This window comes from Crotalus tigris, unplaced genomic scaffold (assembly GCF_016545835.1).
Source record: "Crotalus tigris isolate CLP2741 ecotype Arizona unplaced genomic scaffold, ASM1654583v1 scf7180000018044.196413, whole genome shotgun sequence".
Classification (NCBI taxonomy): domain Eukaryota; kingdom Metazoa; phylum Chordata; class Lepidosauria; order Squamata; family Viperidae; genus Crotalus; species Crotalus tigris.
In genome coordinates, this window is record NW_024096793.1 from 54,366 (window position 1) to 82,023 (window position 27,658).

General features: G+C 37.9%; 1 protein-coding gene across 6 annotated transcripts in view; it reads left to right on the forward strand.

Annotated features, from left to right (window-relative positions):
* The first annotated feature begins 1,721 nt into the window (after positions 1 to 1,721).
* CALCRL (calcitonin receptor like receptor) overlaps positions 1,722 to 27,658 on the forward strand; it is a 91,756-nt gene continuing 65,819 nt past the window's right edge. For 2 of the 6 annotated variants that reach the window (XM_039347010.1, XM_039347006.1), the window contains exon 1: positions 1,722 to 2,316. The gene's annotated coding sequence lies outside the window, so the exon portion shown is untranslated. Of the gene's footprint in view, positions 2,317 to 2,416; positions 2,792 to 3,078; positions 3,268 to 3,505; positions 3,612 to 27,658 lie in introns of those variants that run through there. The other 4 variants (XM_039347011.1, XM_039347007.1, XM_039347008.1 and 1 more) reach the window with 3 other exon arrangements.

The following is a 27,658-nucleotide window of genomic DNA, read 5'->3' on the forward strand; positions in this document are numbered from 1 at the left end:
AACTTTTACATATACAATTTGAGTTACAAATTGGAATCTTCAACCCTGTAGAATAGAGATGGGGATAGTTTGGACTATCTAAACTTCCAACAGTTTGGATAACAACTGCTATAACCCTTTACCTCAGGGCTTTTCAACCACTGGTACAGGTACCACCAGTGGTACATTGGCACCTGGAAGGTGGTACGCGACCATCCTAGAAAAGTAGCAGGGGAGGGGAATGAGCTGAACCAGTGGCAGCACTGCACAAGCCTGAGCGAGAGATGGCTGGAGCTGCAGGGCTGTCAGGGCTCAGCGGAAGCACCACGATCAGCACCAGGCTCCAGCTGGAGCTCGGCACTGATCCTGGTGCTTCTGCTGAGCCCTAAAGAAGCACCTAGCAGTTGGAAAGCAGCACTGATCCTGGCACTTCTGCTGAACCCAGAAGAAGCGCCTATCAGCTGGAATGCTGCAGCATCTCCAGGGTCTTGTGATTTACATTCAGATACTTGGCAACTGATTCATATTTATGACGGTCACAGTGTCCCGAGGTCATGTGAAGTGACCCAAAACTGCTGCAACCACCCAGCAGATGGGGGAGAATAAAAACCACCCCCACCCCCACCCCTGCTGCCAATTCTCAACAGAAATGCTCACAATGAAAACCTCAGACAGGAGGAAGAGCGCCGCCAGGCAGGCAGGCAAGTGTCTTGCTCAGCTGTGGCTTGGGGGGCACTCTTTTTAGTGCCATTGTAATTTCCAACAGTCACTAAGCAAACTGTTGTAAGTCGAGGACTACCTGTACTTTATCACTTTTTTCCTTTTTGGGGGGGGGGTCATCAAGTTTTTGAGACCCTGCTAGGCGACTGGTGGTACTCGGATGTTGCCATATCCTAAAAGTGGTACAATGGGTAAAAAGATTGAAAAGCCCTGCTTTACCTTATCTATTCAAAGCCATCAAGGGACAGGCGCTTTCCACCCCTCTATGTAATGTAACTTCCCTTACATCTCCACTTGCCAAGAGAAAGCCTCAACCTTCAAGTCTATGGAGATTCTCAGTCATCCAGGTCGTGGTTGTCCCAAAGGTGCTTTTTCAGGAGGCAACTGGACTTTCTTGTTTTACTTTGAAGACGTTTCTGCTTCTCATCCATTCCCCACCAAAGCACCTTTGGGACAACCATGACCTGGATGACTGAGAATCTCCATAGACATTTAGCTATCCATTTTGGGATGAACACCCTTCGAATGGTGTGGGAGTATGAACCGATTTCCAGAAAATACTGCAAACTATAGGAACCATTTGCGCTTCAGTTTGAGATGCAGACAACACACACTCGGCCCCAACAGCCTATGCTTGTCTTCAACAGTGGAGGGACACAGGGCAAAAAACATCCTGCAGCCAAGAAGTCTCCACACACCTTTGCACTACTTGGATGACCCTGAGGACACAGGTAAACCTCCAAATGGCCCCAACAGCTCTCTAAAAGAGTGCAAATGACCAGCTGTGTGCAAGGAATATAAATCCTTCCATTCCCCACCATCCACTCAGAGCTGGTTGGTTGAGATGCAAAATGCTTTCAAAGAAAAAGAAGAAAGTCCAGTTGCTTCCTGAAAAAGCACCTTTGGGATCTCGACCTTCAAGCGATCTACTTTGTGGGCCTCGTTCCAAGCGCCCTGCAAACCAGCTGCTTGCCACTTCGACTCTCCTCAACCTCTACTGACAGGGCCACCAGGCAAGGGTTAATGGAAGTCGGACTCCAAAGCATGCGGGAGGATGCCTTTCTCCAAGGTGAAAAAAAGGGCGGGCGAGCAGGCTCCGAGCCCAGGCAGCAAGAACCGCGTGGCTTTTTTTTTTTTTTTTTTTTTGCCTTTGGGAAAGGAGCGCGAAGCTCGCCCGGCCCGTGCGCGCGCGCGCTATTTGAGAAAGAAAGAAATGCAATACTCGACACGGGCGGGGTCTCCTCCTGATGCAACAGGAAGCGGGGATGTTTCCCCTTTGGCTGCCGATAAGTTACAAACCTCACAAGGCTTCTGAGCGCTCCGGGCTGCAGAGCCAGCCGTCGTCCGCCTCAGTGGCCGCGCGCGGGCTCCCTCGAAGACCTCCGCTGATTGGATTGTACCTAGACCCTGTAGGAGCAGCCGGCGGAATCGCGGCACTTCTTTTTTAACCGTTTCCGCTCCTCTCTCGGTTTTATTACTTTTTTTAAATCTTTTTTTAAAACTTTTTTGGGGGGTGGTGGTGGTGGTGGTTGTGGTGGGGGATTCTTTCTTGCAAAACCGGGACAAGCCAACTCCCATTTGATTCCTGCTATTAAGCACAGGAAGGAACAGCTTGCGGTGAGTAAAATAAAAGCGGGGGGGGGGAGGAGGAAAGAGGGGTGAAACATTATAGGAGAGACGGAAAGAGAGATATACAGTCCTTCTTGCTTGTGGGGAATAAGATTCATAAAAAGCCGGGGAGGAAATTTCTCGGACCATCCAATTCGCTTTGAAAGAAAGAGATTGGAGGGGGGGGAGGCGGAGGAGCGCCCCCTTTTCCCCAGCGCTGCTCAGTAATGAATTGCCTGCAAATACAAACGGGCGCTCTCCGGTGTGCGGGTTAAAAAAAAAACCCGGTCCAAAGCTAGCTTCTTCAGTCAGCCAGGAGTTGCGTTTCCTTTGACCCACGCGTGCCCGTGCTTTAGCTGCCTGCGAAATCGGGAGAAAGGGGCGCGAATCGAGTTTTAACTCCGGGCGTCTGGAGTATAAACCCAGCGAATTTGGAAACGTGAGAAAGAAACGATCTTCTGCATGGAATCCTGGCCCACGTTCTGTAAGCATCTCTTTCTAAAAATAAGAAAAGCGGACGGGAGAAGGAGCAAGCTGTGCGGTCTTCTGTAGCGACCTCCTCTCTCTCTCCCCCCCCCCCCCCAGTCCTCCAGCCTTTCAGGGGATTCATCTCGGCACGAGAGTTTCAGCAGCGCGGCTGGTTGCTTCGCCTCTCAGTCCCAAGGGAGATGGGAAGTTTTTGTTGGTGTGAATGTGTGTGCGTGCGCGCGCGTAGGGCACACAGAGGGCAAAATGTAAAATGGGGCATTTAACTTTAACAGCTTCTTCTGAGGTCGGACGAATCAGAAGTAAACGCTTTGGTGTTTGGAGAACGCTACTTCTCAAGACAGCGCGGTTGTATACTCGTGTGAGAAACACCTCTCTGCTATAGTTGCAGGAGATTTATTTCTGGAGTAAACGAACGTCGGGTGTGCAGTGAGAGGCAAATAGAAGCTCATGAATAATACAGTCTAACATTGGGTATAGTCAATGGCTTTATTTTATTTGGAACCGTTTTTTAAAAAAATATTCCTCAAAGAGCAGGGCTTAATTAATTCTCTGGCTTCTCAATTAACTAATTAAAGTAGCCGACCTAGGTTTTAGCCACAAGACATGTTACTTATCCCTGAATGTTATTAAAATGCTCCCTGAGGATGAGCTGTGGGAAACATAAATGCTTGGCAAATTGTTTTATTGCCTGATTTTATGTTTTTAACAGGAACCTGCGGGTTGATTTGGTTTTGCCAGATGATGCGGTTTTAATGCTTTGAAGTAAAACTGTCCATTGATTTCAGAGGAATATGATGAAGATGGTAATTTTAAATGTATGTCTATGGTGATTCTCAATCATCCAAGCTTGGTGGGGAATGGAAGGATTTATATTCCGTAGTGGTCATCTGGTGGTTAGCTCTCTGATGGTTGAGGCCACTAGGGGGTTTAGATATGTATAAACTATTAAACTTTTAAGCTATGTAGTTTAATACTAAATTCTTTAAATTTACTGCAAATTTCACACTGAATCTGTTTTTGAGTAAGTATGATTAATATTGTGAAGTTGGTGGAATGTGGTTGATAGTTCACCATTTAAGCCTTCTCTGAGTTTGAGTTTGATAAATGTTGTCTTTTTCTTGTCTTTTTGGTTTTAAAACTTGGCAGTTATGAAAATATGAATGGGTATGACATAATAGGTTGATCCAGAATGTTCTTTTGTCTGTCTGTCTGTCTGTCTATCCATCCATCCATCCACCCATCCACATTGAATTCTAGCACCATGAAATTCAGCTTTGGGGTGCTTTATTTTCAGTGTACAAAAGAAGAAAGTGCAAAAGCGATGAACTGTCCAGAGCGAACATGCTCAAAATATGAATACTGGTTGCTGAAAGAAAATGTCAAAATTGCAATAAATCTGAATGTAGCTCCTGATTTCTGTGGTTGTGGGATGTGACCCAAGAAAACACTTATGTTTTATTCTGTCCTTTTGAAAGCATTCTTAAGAGCTTTTGACCACAGCTCTGCTTTATTTTGGAAATCTGGAAATCAGTGGGAGGTATTTCAAGGAACACTATATAAATAAGAGGTTTAATTTTGTGCTTTAAAGAGACTGGCTTTTGCATATAGGACATACAGACTCTTAAGAGAAATCTGACTATAACAGCAGTGAAATTAAACAAATACGATTTAAGATTGCCTTACGTAATTCCTGGTCCATTCCATATATGTCAGATGTAGAATTCTGAATATTGTGGTACTTGTACTCCCAATTCTGTCCGGAGGGCATCAGGTTAAAAAATGGTTTAAGATTTGCACCTTTTAAGTAAATGTAATTTTATACGGAAAAACAAGAATTGTTTTGCTGGCACAAGATTCAATTAAGTCTATAAAAATAAAATAGTAGATCTATTGCAGATCATATTTAATAGAACTGGATCTATTCACTAGATGTGAATGGACTTTTGGCCTAAATTGGAATGGATGCTGTATCTAAGCTAGTTACATTTTAAAACCATTTTTTAGAAGTAAATAAAATACTCAATTTGTAGTTGTTTCTTTGAGTTCCTCAGCCATTTTGGAAAAAAATACTGGTCCCTGTCTTTGTATAAAGAAGAATTGGGGGGGGGAGGTTGGTTGGCTGTTGTTCTGTAGATCTTAAATTTATGCCATAATTTGTAGTTGACACATAATTATTGTTATTCACTGTTCCATGTGATTTCAGCAATTGTCAGTGAAATGTACTTTTAGTTTTGCATGCAGTATGCGTAATATAATTTACTGACATCTTAAATGCAAATCATCCCTATTCATCTAGACAAAACCATAAATATGGGCATGGAATGGGGGAGAGAAGTAAGTGGGGAAGCTACCTTGTCTATTATAAACAACTGTACATCCAGATATCTGAATATATCTGTCTGATCACCTCAAAAATACCATCCTATGAAAACGTATAAGCTCTTTGTGTTTAACAGCATAAATTTATAGTGTTTATAAATGTATGGTTTTAATTTAATTATTTTAATTTTCAACCTAGAAAAATAGGGTTGTTAGAAAGCAAAGTTAAATACTTAAAACAAGCAATAGTTTGGAGCTGACAGCACTTGACTTCTAAATTAAATAATGCCTGACATTTATACCATATTTCAACTCTCTAAAAACTTTTGGCATGTATTGTCTAGTTGCAGTCTTCCTCACTTGATTCTCAACCATGTATTGATGTTCATTTTAGATGTGGATATACTGTACATATGCAGTTGTATATATTACTTTGGAGGAAAAAAAATTCCTGGATTTAGCCCACTCCATATCATATCCTAGTTTAGCAAACCCCTCCCCCCTCAATGGCACAGCAGTGTATGGGTGCGGATTTTTTCTATTTATTTTGAACTGCTGAAAGTTCTCCCTTCAAATGATTGATTTTACAAATAATATATTTTTCTTTCTATGAGACATGTGTTGGAAAACTACCAGAACGATTTGCTTTTTAAATAAAATGATTTACAATTGGAAATGATCTCTATCCATAGATTGTTGCTGCTGCTTTATAATATAAATTTCTGTGTATGTACTATTCTTTTTTGACCATGTTGAAACATATATTTTATGCTATTTTGTCTCTTTGTAAATCAGAGAGAGATATAATTGCAGAATAAATTTTGGGAAAGATTGTCAAAAAATAAAAATAATTTGACCACATGGATGACCACCAGAACTCTTCCTTCATAAAGGAGTCATGCTCTTGATTATTCTGACACAAGTTGCCAAGTTGTGTATTGATTTTAATATAAGATAAGCAACCTTATTGGAATGATTATAAAAAGAGAAATAAATTTATGTAAGTGAAAATATTTTCACCTGTGGACTAAATCTTTCTATGTAAGTTGGCCTTTCACTGGAATGTTTCATAAGGATTCAGATATACATACCTGTCTTTTATGCATTCAGTAAATATTGATTGGATGTGCTGAAATAGAAATCCAGAAAATTTGTTTCTGAATGTTTCTCTAAAGAAAAGTGGTAGTTTAATTATATAATGCACAAGTAATTTTATGAGGGCATATAGAGTGCAAAAGATTTCATAGGATACTATATTTACTACATTATCTTATTGCTTTCACTTAAATATACTATGATATATACATACAGGCATACATACATCTAAAGATATATATTTTTCTTTGTAATATAAAACTCACAGATCTGGCTCAAACTATTAAATTTTAAGAATAAGAAAGAAATTATCATAATTTTGTAAAATTCAGAACACAACAAATTTGATTTTAAAGAAATGTATATATTAAATAACTGCAAATATTGTGAATGGAAAGATGTGAATACATCTAATAGGAATACTGCTGCTGCTGCTGCTAGTCCTAGCCTTGTCAAACAAAGTTTTGAAATCAAACAATTTTTGACTTACAAATTAGTTACTGGAAATGTCATCCTGGAATAGTTTTCTTTGGAGCCATCAGATTATTATTAATGGAAGTAGACTGGATTAAATCATTTGTTTATTGAAGCTTTTGAGGGAGAAAGAAGTTAAGCAAATAGTTAACACTATGTTTAGTCTGTTATATAATAAGGAGCTAGAGACCATATAGAAGGATAGAGTCAGGTCCTCATTATCTGGTTAAGATGAAGTATATAGATTATGCCTGCTAAATTCCTTTGTTTTATATGTTACAGTATACAGAAAGTTACATGGAGCCTTCCCTGGGGACCTTTTATATAGACATATAGTATGTTACATAAGCACGCGCACACACACACACACACACACACACATCCATTTATTCTCAACAGCAAACTAAACTTCCCTTCATGTTTAAGTTTTTATTTCCATCTACTTTTCATAGAATAATAATGGATTGGATTCAGTCTGTATCCAATAAACATTCATTGAAGTTAATAGGAGAAAATCCTTGGAATTTCTACCTCTTTGATTTCAATTGGCTCTGGGGGCAACTATTGGAATCTATAGTCAACTAATTAAAATATTTTTTAAAAAAATTCCAAAGAAAACTTCTCTAATGAGTAGAGAATATTGCTGAGCTAACTGCTTTTTGCTTACTTTGAGATCCTATGAATGAAAATTCACATCTCTTACTCTTTTTATTTATAGATTCCAGCAGGTGTCACTCTGGGGACTGCATTTTAGCAACTTCAATGTTTTTGAACATTTATTGAAAAAATACATCTTACTATATAACCCTCTCTTTTAGAAACATTTTTATTGCCAGCTTTTCCTTCTTTCTCTGTTCCCTATTGGCTTTATCAACTTTGTGGTTTCTGGGGTTGTTTCTTGTAGGCAAAAGTTATATTGGCTACAGCTTAAATTAAAATAAATTAGGCACAATTACAGTTTGTATTCATCTACTCAAATTGGTTGGCATCCAAATCGGGTACACGGATTACAGTTACCTTCAATGCGTGATGACTGAATTGTGGATGGGTCTGACCAATGGATTAAGACTGATTTAGATCTTTGTTTGCCTTATAAAACAAAGCTTTAATAGAATGCCCCTTTATAAGAATGCTATTGCTGACATGCATCAGCTGCAGAGGAGTATTCAGATGGTCATGAGAATATCAATTGTCAGTAGAAAGCAAAGGCCTTGCCAGTAAATAAATAGTTGTGCATTATGGGATAATAATAATAATGATGATGATGATGATGATAGTGATAGTGACTCTACAGAGTCTTCCAAGGCAATCTACTGATAATACAAAATGAAATGTCAGCCTGTAACAACAACAACAAAAACAATAATAATAATAATAATAATAAATTTGGAAGGGACCTTGGAGGTTCTCCAGTGCAACCCCCTGCCCAGGCAAGAAATGCTATACCATTTCAGACAAATGATTGTCTCTTCTTAAAAACTTCCAATATTGGAGCATTCACAGCTTCTGGAGGCAGATTGTTCCACTGATTAATTGTTCTAACTGTCAAGAAATTTCTCCTTAGTTCTAGGTTGCTTCTCTCCTTGATTGGTTTCCATCCGTTGCTTCTCGTCCTGCCTTCAGGCGCCTTGGAGAATAGCTTGATTCCCTCTTCTTTGTGGCAGCCCCTGAGATATTGGAACATTGCTATCATGTCACTCCTAGTCTTTTTTTTCATTAAACTGGACATACCCAATTCCAGCAACAGGATTTGTAAGTTTAATGGCATATACAATCAAGTTTTTTTTTTTAAAAAAAATTGTTTTATTTATTTCCAAAGTTAAAATTAAAAAAACAGAAAAAACAAAAACAAAAAATATGTGCACAAAAAACTAACAAATGACAAATATAATAGTTAACACTGATGTTAAATATAAAATGTCCACCCTGATTAAATGCTGAAAAATATATTGGAAATATCTAGTACATTTTTTTTCCTTATATAACAAACAGGTCTATCTACAGGTAATTATAAACTTTCCCATCTATACTTAATAAAAATACTATGTTGCATAGAAAGGTGTCACTGAAGTGGAAATCTATCAGTGAAGTCAACCCACCATCTGTTCACCCCAAAAATAAGACTAATCTTCAAAAACCTCTGTTAACCATCTGTTACTGTATTTAACAGAGAAAGCCCAGAGTCAGCATCCAATCTCTTATAAACCTATCTAATTCATTGTCTCTAATCAATGTGGTTAATTTTGCTATCTCTGACAGTTCAGTCAATTTTATAATCCATTCTTCAACCATCAGCGTCCCTTTTTCTAGCCAATACTTAGAATAAACAGTCCTTGCAGCAGTGACCATGTAAAGAAATAACGTCCCAAACTGTTTTTCTGTCAGTTTATGCACAATACCTAGAGGAAAGACTTCAGGTTCCATTAGTTTTTGCATTTTAAATATTTTCTGCATTGTCATTATTATATTTATCCAATATGATTTATCACACTTACTGTATAGGACCACCACGTATGGTAAAATGTGTAACTGGAGCAATCAAGTTTTTTTTAAGGGTATACTGTATCTATTTGCTTTCAGTAAATGAGTGCGGATGTATATGTGTGGAAACTCTTGGGGGGGGGGGGCTCAGTGATGAACTAATCTATAATGTTAGTTAATAGAAGTAGGTTTTCTACCTTGAATTTTAGTTGTTATGTGAAGTGGCTGTCTAGATATGTCAAAGGAAAGTCATTGTGTAGACATAATAGCTGAATTGTGCCTAAAGTGAAAGGGATCATAAATACTACTGTTTATTAGAAGAGAAAAGTAAGCATATTCTTATAAACAAAGTCTACATACAGTTTGTATGAAAGTAATCATACAAATTGAAGTTATCATATCTAGTCCAAATAAATTGGAGAGTTTGGTCCATTAGGCCAAGGGTCCCCAACCCCTGGTCCATGGACCAGTACCAGGCCGCAGCATGCCACCAACCGGTCCTCACAAATAAGCAAAGCCCCATCCATGGGATGCAGGCAGCACACAAAAGCACGCACCCTCCGGTCCACAGAAAAACCTCTCTCCACGTAACCAGTCTCTTGTGCCCAAAAGGCTGGGGACCTCTGCATTAGTCTGAATGACTAGATACACATTTATTTGGAAAAAAAATCTCCCTTTAATTGGGAGGAAACAAATTCAAGGACAGGCTATATCCCTCACGATGCATGAATTCTGTCTGTTAGTATAATTCACATTTTTTCATTTCCTAGGAATAAAAGTCAGACAGAACCTAAGCAGTATATCTTTCATTTGTGATTTTGCTAATAGAAAGACTGAGCTGTAATCATAGAATAAGATAACTTTGAATTCTACTTATATTTGCTGCAAAGGAAATTGGATGCTTCTGCTTCCTATCTCTTTTTCTTTGTTTCTGCATTTTTGTCTTTTGTCTTTCTTTTTATTTTCTCTCTCTTCTGCCTTTTATTAGTTTGTCTTAGTTTTTATGTTCTTTGTAAAACTTTCAGTACATTTTTTAAAAAAAGAATTCATGTAGCATATGATCAAATTTTGAATACAACCAAGTGCTGCTGTCATCTATGGTAGTTTAAAAATTGTGAAATGGCTTGGCAATTTATGGTACACCGATATTGCATAATTATTAGAATTTCTAACCAGCCAGTCCCTGAACTGGAAGGATGCAGTGAATATAATTAATCAGTGGGCACATCCAAAAGTTGTAAACTCGGGCTACATAAAATATTCCTGTTTCCTTTCTTTCCTCTGTAAGTCCATCCTGTTCCACTTTTATTTTGTTCCATTTCCTCTGCACCAAAGGTACAGAATTAGTCATTCTGGCTGGCATTTAAAAATGTGGCCAGGCAAATTTTTAAAACTATTTTCTGTTCATTTTCAGGTATATTTCAAAATCACTAACAACTGTATAGTTATTAATATTGCTTATATATTGTTGCTTAAGTGCTGCTAAAAAAAAGTGCTAAATAAAAATAGCCCCATCCACACATCCACATCTCTGGTAAGAGAAGAAATATGCAAATGCTGAGCATCTCTCTTCTCAGCTCAGGATGTTATATATTAGATCCAGACATTGTCCTTAATTATACCATGGTAGAATTGGTTTGGGCTTCAACTTGTATTATAAACTCAGCTATTGTGATTAATAAACGTGGTTAGTAGGATGTATGAAGTGGCTTCCTAGGCACACTTTGATTAACACAATTATGATTTACACAGTGTGTAAATCCAATTTTTCCAGTTTTATGAAAAGTTAGAAACAATTGTGATTGGATTTGGAACATATCGTGATCTTAAGGTAAAACTTTAACTACAGTTGACTGTTACTTTAAATATTCTTTTTCTTTCTTACCGGATACTGTGGTACATAAAGAAGAAAGGCAGATTGAGAGAGGCATGGTTTATTAAATCAATTCCTCTTCATGGCCCAAAAACTAGGATGACTCCACATTCCTATTGCGGGATAAGCTGTTCCTTCGGTTGAGTCCCATTGTCCTGTCTCCCATATTCATTCCCACATACCATTATGCAAATGCTTCTGTAAAGATTATACCGTTTGTTCTAATTTCTCCAATTGTGCAAAATTTCATAGACTTTAATACTGACAAATTGACTTAACTGTGTTCCTTATAGAAATTTGCAAGTCTGTATGAGTCATATGCCTTTTAAAAATCATACTTCCCTCTGCCCATAATCAAAAGGAAGAATGATGTGTCCTTGTCTTTCGATGTATCATTTGCAGCTATCAGTTTTAGAATAAGCTTGGTAACGGTAGAGGTGGGGAAAGAATTCATTAAAATTCTCAAGGCTTTTTCTTTCTTTCTGAGCTCTATGATTTTCTCAATTTGATATCCTACTCTTCTTCTGTGGGATAATCTCCCCGAGCAACGTAATTATTCTTAGGAGAAGTTGCGAGGCTGACTTATAGAATCTACGTTTCTCAAGGATTACTGACTGAACAAAACTAAAATCCAGAATTCCATGACCCTTGCTCAGGTACTGTATCACAGAGGTCTTCAGCCTTTTGGGCACCAGGGACCTGTTCTGTGGAGAGAGGTTTTTTCGCAGACCGGAGAATGCTTGATACTGGTCTACGGACCAGGGGTTGGGGACCCCTGCTATATCACACTATTAACCTCTTTCATTATTCAGCTTGAAGCAAAGTAAATGAATGGCCCAAAATCCCATTCAAGCCAGGTTCTGCTGCCTCTCTGCAGGACAGGTTGTGCTTTATTCTTACCTGAACTTTAATTAAATACAGCAAGGATTTTTCAAGCTGATCCTACAGATGTTGTAGCTGTTCACTGTCTATCTGATTCTATCTTCTCTTTGGCCGTGATTTTGATGTAATTGGAGATGAAATATTGAATTGGGTATACTACTTTTTAGTATTCTGCCATTTCTTAGGATAGTTTGGTTGTTTCCCTTTCCCACTACAGCTTTCTGTGTCTTCTAAATAGGTATTCTGGGAGGGGGGGTTGGGGAGCCTTCCAAAATAATTGTGGAGGGGGGAATGAGGTGGGGTATAGATGAAAAGTCTCATTTTTTCTTTTTCTTACAACTCTGTTATTTTGTTAAGTGCATTGGAAAATTCAATTTTCTTTTATTTACTTATTTATCAACTATATTGCATATGCCTCTCATTTTGCAGTGCCTTTTCATTCTCAGATGAATATTTATTATAAATGTGCGTGCAGATTCATAAACACAGAGAAGGTGAAATAAAAGACATAACAAGGAGAAAAATCATTTTGCTTTTATTGCAATACTTTCCTTTGGTCATATGGAAATGTCTGTACAAAATACAAAATAAAAATAAAAATATATATACTTGACACATTCTCGTGTTTTCTGGACAGATAGAACTTGATCTATACCTATAGAACAGTTTTGCTTAATGACACAGAGATGGGCATGAATTTGCTGACACCCAAAGTTTCCCCTGGAGTCCTGTTACAACACATGGAAAGTTACATCTCTAAACTCAATGTTTGGCAAGCTTCTGCTATGGCTGGATGGGGAGTTCAGAAGAGCGGGGGGGGGGGGGGGAGGATACCTGACTCTTGTGAAAGCGTAGCTGATGTTCTAAACTGATTTTGGCATTTCATCAGTTTGAAGCTCTCCATTTGAGCCTCCTTTTTCAATTCGGAAAATGTTTCATGTTATAACCAACCATGAAATGGGTTCTTCTCTGTGCATAGGAAAACAACTCAATGAACTAGTGAGGTTTCTCAGATAATGTGTTGAAGATAAGAGGAGCTGATTAAGCTGTGTCAATAAAAGCAGACAAAGTGGAGAGAAACAATCTGATTTTAAAACTAAATATCCTTATTTTTAATGGTTAAAAAGCAGGACTATTATTTTAAGTAGGCCTCAGAACTACTGTATATGCAGCATTGGGTCTCTGCTAGAGTTAAGGAAGCTAGTATTGGCACTGCCATTCAAAGCTGTGAGAGCTGATGTGGAGTAGATTATGAAGAAAAGAGGGTTGAAGAAGACAACAATGAGATATTGAAGTACAGTGTACAGGGGATAGCCCATAGGATGTTGGAAATGTACAAAGCCTTCTCCTGTCAATCTGGAATTTGATTTGAGCTTCAGAAATCCTATAAGGAACAAAGAAAGCAAGGGGATAGATGGGGAATTCATCAAATTTGCGGATGACACCAAGCTGGCAGGAATAGCCAACACTCCAGAAGACAGGCTTAAGATACAGAAGGACCTGGACAGACTTGAACACTGGGTGCTATCTAACAAAATGAAATTCAATGGTGAAAAAAGTAAGGTTCTACATTTAGGCAAGAAAACCTAAATGTACAGGTATAGTATAGGACAGTGGCTCTCCACCTGTGGGTCGGGACCCCATTTGGGGTCAAATGACCATTTCATGGGGGTCGCCAAACAACACAGTCCGCCATTTTATTCCCCCTTTCCTTAGCTGTGCTACTCCCTTTTATTCTATTGGCTTTTGAAAGCCAATAGAATAGACTCTCTTGAATAGAGTCTAATTCTATTGACTTTCAAAAGCCAATAGGAATTGTCCAGGCTGTCTCTGCCCTGCTGAGCCCGCCAAAAGTCCCATTCTGCAAACGGTGCTGCACCAGTTGAGTAGTCCTCGACTTACAACTGGTTGAGTAGTCCTCGACTTACAACCGGTTGGGGGTCACAGCATTAAAAAGGTTGAGAACCACTGCTATAGGGGGTACCTTGCTCAATAGTAGTAACTGTGAGAGGGATCTCAGTGTCCTAGTGGACAATCACTTAAATATGAGCCAGCAGTGTGCTGCAGCTACCAAAAAACCCAATACAGTGCTGGGCTGCATTAACAGAGGGATAGAATCAAGATCACGTGAAGTATTAATGCCACTTTACAATGCCTTAGTAAGGCCACACTTGGAATACTGCATCCAGTTTTGGTCACCACGATGTAAAAAAGATGCTGAGACTCTAGAAAGAGTACAGAGAAGAGCAACAAAGATGATTAGGGGACTGGAGGCTAAAACATACAAGGAACGGTTGCTAGAATTGGGTATGTCTAGTTCAGTGTTTCCCAAACTTGACAATTTTAAGGCATGAGGACTTCAACTCCCAGAATTCCACAGCCAGCGTTGCTGGCTGTGGAATTCTGGGAGTTGAAGTCCACATGCCTTAAAATTGTCAAGTTTGGGAAACACTGGTCTAGTTTAATGAAGAGAAGGACAAGGGGGGACATGATAGCAGTGTTCCAATATCTCAGGGGTTGCCACAGAGAAGAGGGAGTCAAGCTATTCTCCAAGGCCCCTGAAAGTAGGATGAGAAGCAATGGATGGAAACTGATCAAGGAGAGAAGCAACTTAGAACTAAGGAGAAACTTCCTGACAGTTAGAACAATTAACCAATGGAACAACCTGCCTCCAGAAGCAGTAAATGCTCCAACACTGGAAGTTTTTAAGAAGAGAATGGACAGCGATTTGTTTGAAATGGTGTAGGGTTCCTGCCTGAGCAGGGGGTTGGACTCGATGACCTCCAAGGTCCCTTCCAACTTTATTATTATTGTTATTATTAAAAAGAAAAGAAAAAAGGACAAAGAAAGTGTTAAAGGGTCAATATATAGTTAAATAAGCTATTTTAATTTTTTAAATGTGTATATTATTTTAGTCTCTGTTTTTTAGAAAAGGGTAGTTGTTGCTAGGATCCCAACCGAGGCTGCTTCACAAAACTGTAGCTATGTATGTTTGCTAATCACGTTACAATATTTAAAGTTACACACAACACCACTAAATTTTAAATTTTAACTGGTTAGAGTGCTGGTCAATGATTGTATAGCACACACTGCTTTCTTTGGATCTGGGAAAGTATTAGAGGCTTTATAGTTAAGAAGGTACCACAATCCTGTAATTCAAGGTACTGGTACAACTCATTGTTCCTGATAGATCTTTCTTCGATAACCTAAATAAGACAGTGATTGGGATGAAAAGGAGGACCAAACTGTAGCCCTAAGAATCTTAGATTCAGAGACCTACTCAACAAAGTGTTGTTGGCTACACTTATTTCCCAATATTCCACTCCACTCCATTCCATTCTTATGTATATATGTATTTATTTATTATTTATATACTTATTTATTCATTACCGTATTTTTCCATGTATAAGACGTTATTTTTTTCCCTGCAAACACCCTGTTCAAAAATCAGGTGTGTCTTATACAAGTGCACCGTCTTATACACGAAAAAATAATGGTAACCTCCGCATCCCAGGGCATGCCTGTGTGGGTTCTTTACATGCCACTGCCATGCCGCCTGGTGCAGGTATCAAGCCCCTGTGGGCTTGCGACTAACGGGAGGAGGCGGGGGTAAGATCATCAGATGGCAGCATCCGGAGGCAGCGGATGGAACCAGCAGCATGGATGGCAGCGATAGTCCTTTCTCTCCCTTATACCTGTATGCTGATCGGTGCAGAGAAACGGCGGGGAGTTTAAAACCTGCCTTTGCTTCTCTTGCCTTGCTGTCATGCCGGTGCTCACAACGGTTTGTTTACCAGGGTCAAAATGCTGCTGCTGTGAACTGACTATGCATGCTCATCACGCTGGATGCTGGTTAGGTGGATGGGGGTGGGGCCGGCCGGGAGGCGTCTATTTATAGCACTCGGAGGCGGTTGTTCCCAGTGCTGACTTTGTTTGCTGTAAGCTTGGAAATCGCATGCCAGAGCATCTTATACAAGGGTGCATCTTACACACAGAAAAATAGGGTATTTACTTTTTTTTTAATTAAAAGTTTTAGAAATTTTTTACAGTATATAACCCAAATCCCCCCCTCCCCTCCTCCCCCACTTCCCAGAGCTGATTACAGGGTTACAAATAAGCAATCATAATCTAACTAACATTACCTTTTCAAAATAAATATTAACAAGTTAAAAACCAAAAATAATAATATAATTAAACAATAATACTAAAAATAATATAAATTCAATCATATTAAACTACTAAAATAATCTAAAATTTACTCATAAGCTAAATAATACTTTTTAGTCTCATATTTATTCTGGATATAATCTATCCATCTTCTCCAAACCAAAATTTATCTTTCTTGTGAATAATCCTTCAAATAAGCGGAAATTTTTGCCATTTCTGCTAAATTAGAAACCTTAAGTATCCATTCTTCCATAGTAGGCACTGAATCTTTCTTCCAATATTGCCCCACCAGTAATCTTGCAGCTGTTATAAGATTCAACATCAAATTAATTTCTTTAACATCAAAATCTACAATAACACCTAATAAAAATAATTGTGGCGTAAACTTTATCTTTCTCTTAAAAATCTTTTGAATGTTCCACCAAATCTTAATCCAAAAAGCTTTTATATTTCTACAAGTCCACCAAATATGAAAATAAGTTGCATCTAAGCTTCCACATCTCCAACATTTGGGCTGTAATTTAGGATATATACAAGACAGCTTTTGAGGATCCAAATGCCACCTATAAAACATTGGTATTTACATTTTTATGCCACCAATCTCACTATCACATGACTCTGTGTGACATTATTCTCAGATTAATAATCAGGATTAAAATATCCATGGATGTGTGTGTGTGTGTGTGTGTGTGTGTGTGTGTGTGTGTGTGTGTTTATATGTCAACAAAACCAAAATGCTGGCAGTGACTGACAAAACTGATGCCTTGTCCCTTTCGACATGTGTGTGATCCATGTTAAAAAGAGATACGTTTTAAATTGCCAACTTGCATCTGCTCTTTTGATGTAATTGACATTTTCCCATACACCTCAATATATTTTAAAAGGTTTATATTATTACACTGAATATTTAATGTTGTCTGAAATGTTTCTGAAATGATACATACCTTGTCTGGCAGTGATACACAATGAGCAGTTCCCAAACTGTGGCCTTCAGACCCCTGCTGGTCTGCTAGAGTGTTTCAAGTAATCATTATACATGTATATATTTGTTTGTTCCAAATAGCCCACATCCTACAAGATTATCATAGACATTTTTGCATTCTTATTTTTATACATAATAATTTTATTAAAAATTGCAGTCACAATGAAAAAAAAACTAATACAAACTAAAAAAATAAAAGAATGAAAAAATAGAAGGTCCGTGAAAGAAAAAATAGAATAAAATAGAAAAGAAAGAAAAAAATAAGAAAAGAAATAAAAAAATAAGAAAAGAAATAAAAAGAAAAGAAATATATAAAGACTGTCATTTTTAAATCCACTTTCAAATCAGTCCATGACATCTTTTAAACACAGTTTGTCTATAGCAGGGGTAGTCAACCTTGGCTCTTTTATGACTCGTGGACTTCAACTCCCAGCATTCCTGAGCCAGCTGTGCTGGCTCAGGAATTCTGGGAGTTGAAGTCCACGAGTCATAAAAGAACCAAGGTTGACTACCCCTGGTCTATAGAGACAGACACTCTTAAAATTACCTTCTGGGTTCATTGTTCAAAAACATCCTTCAATATGTCCAATGTTAAAATATTTTGCTCCATTTTGCATTAGTAAGTCAAATTTAAGTGTTCTTCTTTAATTGTAATTTTTAGTTCCTGCTAGTTCCTTCTAGTATTCAACCTTCAAAGTCCCATCCTATCATTTTTTAAAAAAGAATTTAAAAAAAGCATTTTCCCATGGGGAGGGGGAATCTTATAATTAATTCCAAAATCTTACTTCAGGTGCATTTGGACTCTTTGTCTATTTGTAACTTTCCAAAATGATTCTAATCACCCTTTTTGCTGCTTAATGTAAAAAGTTCTTACATTTATGTTTAAAATTTCTTTCACTAAGGTTTGAAGGAAATGCACCAGGTGCTGTAAATAAAGCCTGTCAATTCAATGATTCCTACTAGCTGAAAAGCAGCAGACAAACAATTTCCAAAAATGTTAGAAAGGGAAATAAGCAAACTCAGTGTCCCTTTAAAGGTGCTGACTGTGGTTTGAGTGAGATGGCTATTCCCTCATTTCCCAAAGCTCAAACTCCACTGGAGACCATTGTTTTGTAATCTCCTTGCGAGGAACAGCTATTTGGAGCAGTTGTGGATGAGTTTAAGTCTCTCCTTGTCTGCAGAGGAATTATAAAGGAACCCATTTATTTGCCAGCTCTTAATTTTTCTGTTGGACCCAGACCTATTCTAAAGTTAAAAATATTACCTTTTAACATTATTGTTTAAATTTCATTTGGAGATTTCACACGCAACTTGGGACTTGAAGACACTGTGCTGCTTACAAAAGGACAAAGTTAGGAAAACCTGGATTAAATTCCAAATAATTATAATATATAGGCTCAGATAATATAATTTGAAATAAGAAATTCTTGGCTATATAGGTATACAATGACTTGCAGCCATTCATTTAATGAACATTTAAAGTTACAACAGCACTGAAAAATGTGATTTATGATCAGTTTTCACACTTATAACCTTTGCAGCATCTCCACCGTCATGTGATCCAATGCTTGGGTACTTGGCAACCGGCATGTATTTACAATGGTTGCAGGGCCCTGGGATCCTGGGATTATCATTTGCAACCTTCTTCTGACGTTTCTGACAAGCAAAGTCAATGTGAGAAGCCAGATTTGCTTAACAACTTCATGATTCACTTAACAACTTCAATGATTCATTTAACAACCATGGCATAAAGGTTGTAAAATGGGGTGCAACTCACTTAATAACTGTTTTGCATAATGACAGACATTTTGGGCTCCATTGTGATTGTAAGTTGAGGACTATATTCAGAGATTTTTGGCCAAATAAAATCTTGTTATCTTAAAATCAAACTGGTGGTTTGAGTGAGGCACTCAATGTTTTAAACACAGAATATTTTATTTAAAGTTTTTCTGGAAGTCGTTGAGTCAATAGATGGGATTTTTTTTCAAATCATTTTGGCTGCATTGTGCTTTGTTTTAATAATATGGTTTTTATAAGAGTAACGATGGTATCAAAACCTTTTCGTTATTATTTCTTATTCTTTAATTTTTAAAAGAAAACATATGGTATTGGGAGTGGGTTTCAACACAGTGGAACTTTCCCATGTGGTACATAGTCTAACCACAGACAATTGGCAAGTTGGGAAAACAATAAAATAGATCCTACATTCTAATACCTCTCTTATAGGCAACTGTTTTTAAAAAGTGAGACATTGATTTCTGTCTAATCCTGTCTTCCAACTGATGCAAATTGATGTAATCAAGAAGAACCATAGTTGTTATGTTCTACTCCCAACAGAAGTAGAACATAAAAGCAGAAAAGTTCACTATCTGAAACCTTGAATAGCTACTACTCTACTATCAATCTGTTTCAGAACATCACTGACTACAACACATTCTTAATACAGATCATAGATTATTTATCTTAGTGAAAAAATATGCTTCAGTACTTCAGAAATAATCTATTTCATATGTTCTGATATTCATAAGCCCTCACAAGTGGCTGGATATGTGAGGTCATAAATTATAGTTGAGAATTGTAAATGGCTCATTGGAATGATAATTTCAACATCTTTCTTCGAAAAGCTACCATTTAGTGATCTGAGGACATACAATATTTCATTTTTTCCCAATCTTGGTGCCATCCAGATGTGCAAACTTCTGTCCCTAGAATTCTCAGCAATTAATTATGATGGTTGAGAAGCTGTGGGAGTGGAAATCCCAGGCTGCAGCATTGTTTAATTGCTGCTTGTTTCTGTAGTCTGTGACATGTTGACAAACCATGTCATCAGCTTCAAAACTCTGTAGCGCTCTCTCTCTCCCTCTCTCTCACTCCCTCCCTCTCTCTCTCTTTTTAATCTGTAGTATGGGAGAAAGTACAAGAATGGACATGGTCTAAAATAGTTCTTAAAAATAATCAATCTTATCTATTTTTGCTGCTTAGACAAGAAATAATCTGGGGAATGCCTATCATAGCATGCTCATGTTATACTTAGAAGTGGGCAAGATTTTGCATTCCAAATATTGTTGGACAGCAGCTCCCATCATTCCTAGACTACTGAAAAATTTGGTGTTAGAACTCCATTGAATTATGATTAGCACATGTTAATCAGTAAGCAGCAATCTGGGCTATATTTAGGAGGAAACATGACTACCTGAAACCTATGTATTTATCTCAGATACTACTGCTTGTTCTTCTTACAGTGTGCAGTGTATCCTTCATGCCTATCACAACTGAACATTTTCCTAATCAATCAATAGCCCATGTTATAGCCTGACTGATTTCTTCGATGAATCAACTTGTTTGTTAACCATTTGTAGAAAACTTTGGAAGTTCTTAGAATTTGCTAGTTTCTTATATGTTCGGTATTGGATTAATAAAATGTCTTTTATATGGCAAATACTGTTGGGCTTTGTACCAAGGTTTAGCAGTAGGTTTACAGAACTCTAGACATTTAACTCTGAAGACATCCCTCAGCTAGTTTTGGCAGCAGGCTCCCAAACATAATATGGCTAGATTAGAAACTTCACTGCAGACAAAGATGCATTTATACATTTAATAAATAAATAAAATATTATAGAAAGTATATTCTAGGTTATTCCCTCCAGCCTTTATTAATGGGCATCTCCTCTGATAGCCTTGAGAACCACCAAAACTTAAAACATTTTCTGTAGTCTGGAAAACAGCCTTAGCTCTTAACAAAAACCTAGTGTTACTCTTATTTAATTTTATTATATTTTTTCCATGTTTCCTTTCTTTAGACCAGAAATGGAAACAGCTACAAAAATGTCCTGGAAAAAAAAAAAAGGCAGAAGTTGTACTCTTACTCTTTGTCTTGGATTATTTATAGCTTGCTGATTTTTATTGTGCAAAAAAAAAAAAATCTTATAGAAAGGCCATTCTAATGAGATTCCCATCCCAATCACCAATAGGAAGTTGGAACAGCTTCTTAACATAGCAGCTAATTTACCTGAACGGAACAGGCTCACCGAATCATGTTGAATGCCTTTGCCCCTGTGCCTCTTTCCAGCCTGCCTCTCCCTGACCTCCAGTTTCATTTTCCATACAATCTGCACATTTGGAAGGAAACATCTTTGCCTTTTCTTCACTCCTGGGCTTTTTACCCATCAACAGAGCAGCCAGTTTCCTTTTCCTTTCTCGGACCCATTTGATAAGATGACTAATCTTTTCCATACAGTGAAGTGCGCATCAACAAATGCAGTCAAGGACAATTAAGTGTATAGTTGTCATTTATTTAGAGGGAACCAATGTTTTAGGATAAAAGCTGCGTGAATAAATCTGTTAGAGTTCTCTGGTCTCCAAAATGAACATCCTCTTATGACCTGATAAATATAAATTTGCTAGAGAACTTACAGTGGTATGAACCTTTTATAATTGTTGCACCTTCAGCAACTTGGTAGGATAATCAGGCTGGACAAACATCCAAACTATGGTTACTTTAAAGATATTTACTTGAAAGGATGTGTTCCACAGCAACTCTGTGTAAAGTAACCATTGTTAATATGAATAATTCTAGAGGAATAAAGAGTGCATGAGCTGATGGAAAGGCTTAACTAATTCACATGTACTTGGGCAGATGTTTGAAATCTATGATTAGTTACATTTGCACTACAATACACTTATAGGCAATGGTGGGATTCAGCCAGTTCGCACCAGTTTGGCAGAACCGGTAGCTAATTTTTTGTTGCCCAGGTCCAGAAACAGCATCCACACAGAGAACCGGTTGTTCACATATTTGAATTCCACCATTGCTTATAGCAGTGTTTCTCAACCTTGACAATTTTAAGGCATGTGGACTTCAACTCCCAGAATTCCACAGCCAGCAATGCTGGCTGTGGAATTCTGGGAGTTGAAGTCCACATGCCTTAAAATTGTCACGGTTGAGAAACACTGGCTTATAGGATATTACCTTGCTTGACCCATTATAATATATCTCATTATGTACATGTGGAACGACTTGCCCTCAGAAGGTGTGGGTGCTCCATCACTGAGGATCTTTAAGAAGAGACTAGATGGCCACTTGTCTGAAATGGTACAGGATTTCCTGCTTGAGCTGGAGGTTGGACTAGAAGACCTCCAAGGCCTCTTCCAACTCTGTTATTCTGTATTCTGAAATGTGACAACCTGACTCGAGATACGAACTTATTAAGTTTCTGCCTTCTAGAAGCTGCTGGATGAGGCACCCAGCTAGTTCACACCAAGTTCAGAATAACATTCTCTGAAATAACCTGCAACTAACTGAGTGCTTTTTTTTTTTCTATTTCTTTTTCAGGCAAATGGTCAAATGCAAATGTGTACAATATGTGGGGCATGTTCTGTACCAATAGCTATGCTGTTGAGCTTTTGGGTTGCTGGTGATGCAGTAATTATGTTGCTTTGATTATTAGTTAGCCTTTTCAGGCAGAGAAGTCTGTTGCTGTTACATCTCTACTTGCTTTTACAACTGGTTGATAGGCAGGTATCTCAGCCTATAAAAAGTGTGCTTAACTGTTTGTTTTTATTATTTGCTCTGGGAAATTTGATTTCAAAAGAAAACTATCCTTGGGTCCCCCTCCACCCCCACCCAATACATTGATGTACTCAATATGGAGTACCACTCTATCTACTTTTATAACCCTAGAACAAAAGATATAGGAGGAGGGGGGTCCTAACAGCATTCCATTTGTTCCTATGTCACTTCGACTGTTTTGAATTTGTTCCGTGATTTTTAATTAATATCTTCCTAAAAAACGTCTTTTTACTTTTGGTTACTTTCCCTCCCACACTCCCCCCCCCCCAAAAAAAATCTTATGTTTGGTTATTTCACTTTTCCCAGTATACTGCAATCTAATGCCTCCTGACATGGCAAGTTGTAGAAATGAACCCAATACCGTGTCATTGTATTAAAAACAGCAATCAATTTCATATTAGATTCCCTCCAGGTTAATCTTGGAGGGAGTTGGGGATCGCAGTGTATAAAGCCAGATCAAAAACTGAAGACTGGAGAAAAACTGGAGAATCCTTATTCCTTTGTGGGGTCCTTGGCTCTATTGCAGGGGTAGGCAACCTTGGCTCTTTTATGATTTGTGGATTTCAACTCCCAGAATTCCTGAGCCAGCCATGCTGGCTCAGGAATTCTGGGAGTTGAAGTCCATGAGTCATAAAAGAGCCAAGATTGCCTACCCCTGCAGTCTATTGTCTTCTATAGGTATCAATATTCTCCTCTGATATTTTCTATTTCCAACATGCTGTTCTCCTTTTTTCTAGGGACAGATAACTTGTCACAAACGTTCAGAATAAATCCTTGCTCAGGGCTTTTAAAATTATGTCAAGGGTTTGAAAGATCACAAGTTATCCACCTCTGTTGTGAAAGATCAGGCGTGAGTTATAGGCTTCCTTATTTACCTTTCATTTTACTTCCTTGGTCTCCTAAGCTTTTTCCTTATGGCTTCTAATTGTCTGAACCAGACCATAGTTAGCATTCATTCCCAAGAAAAACAAATCGCTATATCACAGTTTTGGATTCAGAGCAACCCAGTTTGAGCAACATAGCAAGCTGTGTTCAAGTCCATCTGGAAATCAAGGAAGAACTAAGGTTTTAGGCTTATTTTTTAAAAAAAGATATTTCATGATTTTTTTTATAAGCTCATTAAATAGTCTCAGAAGGGAAAGACAAAATGTAGTTTGTATGTAATATGAATAAAAGAGACATAAACTAAAATGAAAGTTACACATTCTATGTGTGAAAAAGAAGCTGCAAGTAGGGATAAAAAGGCTGTGGCAAGTTTTCCATTATTTGAATTGAACTATTTATTATTAATTCAATCTTGGCATATTTGTTCTGAGAAATTGAACTAGCATAGCTTTCTCAAAAATAAATATGCATAGAACTTTACATTACCAAATACAATTTCTATGTTTCTATTTTTTCAAAAGTTTAAAGCAGATGGAAGATACAAATTGATATCTTTTTATTGTGAGATACTTTGAACACTTGTTCTTCCATTTCGGGTAGTCCTCAATTTACAACCACAAGTGAGCCCAACATTTGTGTTGCTAAGTGAGAAATTTGTAATGTGAGTTTTGCCCCATTTTATGACTTTTCTTGCCACATTTCTTAAGGGAATCACTGCAGTTGTTAAGTTAGTAACACGGTTAAGTGAATCTGATCTTCCCATTGACTTTGCTTGTCAGAAGGTCACTAAAGGCGATGACATTGCAACCATCATAAATATGAAGCAGTTGCCAAATGTCTGAATTTTGATAGTGTGACCTTGGGGATGCTGCAATGGTCATAAGAGTGAAAAACAAGTCATAAGTCACTTTTTCAATTCTGTTTAATAACTATCACTAAACAAACTGTTGTTAGTCAAGAACTACCTGCTGTTGATATTTCTGCTTTTTAGATTTTCCTTTAGATGGCCTTTAGGTTTTTAATTTAGTCTCACTCCCTGGAGATGACTAGCTCTTTTTAATATCCACTGTCCATTCTCCTTTCCTATATTCCGGACATTGCTGACTCTTTACATTCTTCCTTAAAACAACCATGGTTAAGGTTGTCATTATATTGAGTCTTTTTCTTTTAAAACATTTATAAAGTTTCTTTATAACATAAACATATTGCACATATTTCCTGCCTTTCCTCCAGGAATTGAAGAGAATATATTTCTGCTGGTTATTACCAAAGTTATGTAATAAGTTTTATGCCTGACTGATGTTTTGAATTTAGGCCTCCTGAATCTTTAGAGTAGGGTAGAGTAGTGTAGTATAGAATAAAGTATTCTAAGCCCAGTGTGATTGGACACACAAGTAATTTGTCTTGTTAAATTTGTTCAATGTGAAATCCACATTAAAAAGAGACCAGAGTACTGTGCTTAAAAGAGTTGGTCAAGGCAAAGGATTTTCTGTATCTGCTCCATATATATATATATATATATATATATATATATATATATATATATATATATATATATATATATATATATCTCATCCTCTTGTCTTTTCTCTTATCTTTCCCAGCTTTAGAACTTTCCCCAGAATGCTAGGTATTCTCATAATATACGTCCAAAGCAAGATTATTTCTAGCCTGGTCATTCGTGCCTTGAGTGAGAATTCTGGGTTTATTATTATTAATTGTACAGAAGGCCTCTTCCCCCTTGGATCTAGTCACCCAGTTTAATTCTTGTTTGAAAATATTACAGTCCTGATCCTAAGGAGAGTATCATAAAATAGGAATGTTATAAAAATATTTATTGACTTATAACTACAATAGGAACTGGAAAATTCATCCTTAAGCAGTGGGATCAATAAGCGAGACATCACAGGACTGACTTGCAACTTTTCCTGCCATCTTCCTTGACTTTGCTTGCCAGAGGTCAGCTGGGAAGGTCACAAATGGCAATCACATGAACACAGGATGTTGTAACCATCATAAATGCATAAGAGTCGCCAAGCATCCAAATCACAATTACGTGACTATGAGGGTGCTGCAATGACTATGAGGATGCTGCAAGTCACTTTTTAATAGTGACATTATAACTTCAAATTGTTTGGTAAACAAATGTTGTAAGTGGAGGACTACCTGTATCTGAATGGTTCAGCTTTAAGCCTGACAACTCTGATTGTAGAAACCAGTGAAATATGTAGACCAGCGGTTCTCAACCTGTGGGTCGCGACCCCATTTGGGGTCGAACGACCATTTCACGGGGGTCGCCAAACAACATGATCCGCCATTTTTTTTCCTTAGCCGGCGCAGGGGGTGGCGCCGCGCATGTGCGCCGCGCAGGGGGCGGTGCATGGGGGCGTCGCCACGCATGTGCACTGCGCATGCGTGCCGCGGGGGGGTGCCGCGCATGCGTGCCGCGCAGGGGGGCACCGCGCATGCGTGCCGCCTCCTTATGACCAGGGTCGCCAGTATAAAAAGATTGAGAACCACTGATGTAGACCATACTGATGATTTATTATCAAATGTCAGTTTAAAAATTCCATATGGAAATACTCATTGAATTACTAGGCATAGGCTTCCTATCCTGTTAATATGAGAAGCACCGAACTGAATACATGTTCTAGATTATTTATTTTAGAAGAGCTGAGCACAGGGTTGAAAGTAAGATCTGGATGATTAAGTAAAGCGAAACCAGCGGCAAAACTAAGATTCAGCTAAATCTACTAAACTGAGCAGGACAATTTTCTTCTAAATATTATTTTTGGAAGATCTCTCCTTGTCTAGGAACAGAAAACAAATCCAGCATAAATTTATTTTATACCAATATGCTATGATCCACTAAAGCATATACCACCATACTTCAGGCTGTGGCAGTGAACATAATTCATTTGTAGTCATTCAGGAAAGACTTGTAAAAAAAAAAATGGCCAGAAAGGGCATAAACAGCTTTTGCTTATGCAGTGATTTCCATTCATTGGTCCTGGAAACTTCTGTGCTAATTTCCTGTATCTTCATCCATATTATTTCTTTAATAGGAATCCAAACAGAGAGAACAGTCCATTTCCGGACTTTGTTTTATATATATTCATTCATAAATCCGTTTTGTCCCAGTTCCACATTCTGGTGGAATAAGAAGTATCTCATTCCATTTTATAATTTCAAAAACTACCTTATGCATAAATTGTGAATTTATGTATGTTTTTCAAGGTTACTGCAAAATTTGGGAAAAGGTTGCTGATATTCAAGTTTGGGAAGTACTAAATTAATCTTTTTGTGTCAGAATATGGTAGAGAGGAATTCGCCAAACATTCCTATTTGTAAATAAACTACACACAGAGAGAAAGATGTAATATTTTTTCCCAGTTTTTGTGGAGCTGCTTATTTAAATAGTTGCATTGCACTATGCCACTGGATTACAACATTGGATGAGAAAGTCTACTGAGATAGAAGGTTTACTCAATGACTATGAGCCCAATAGTATCTTTCAGCCTAACCTACTACACTGAGTTATTGTGAAACTAAAAGGAGAGTGAGGATTCTATTTATTCTTTGTGCATCCTTAAATTCCTAGAATAAATATAGGACAGCGGTTCTCAACTTTTTCTTCACCACAAACACACACACCCTTTAAATACTTTTTGCGGTCATGGACCATGGCCATGGACCCTCAAGACTTAACTCCAGATTTAAGTGATAACATTCTCCAGCATGAGGATAGAGAATCCACGAATTGGTTTAGACTGTCTTCCTACCCAGTTAGACTAAGTCTGACAAAATAGCCACACCTCCTGCTGGGTCCTGTGCTTCCCAGACACAACTTAGTCTTCAACCCAGTAGGACACGGTTGTGCTTGGCTCCCTTATCAGACTTCTAGGCAGGTTGTATTTTTTTATCTTTTCCCCTTTGTGGATTCTTTCCCTCAATTCAGCGCTGCAATCAGCGCTGGCCCAAACGCCCAGAGAACCCTTTTCCCTCAAATCAGACCACAGCTTATTAATCTGAATTCAAATTTAATTTACCGTAATTTAACTTTTAATTCCTTTACCTTTAAGTCCTGGGTTCAGCGTTCCAAGTAGGGAACGAAGAACCCTCGCCAGCCAGCTGA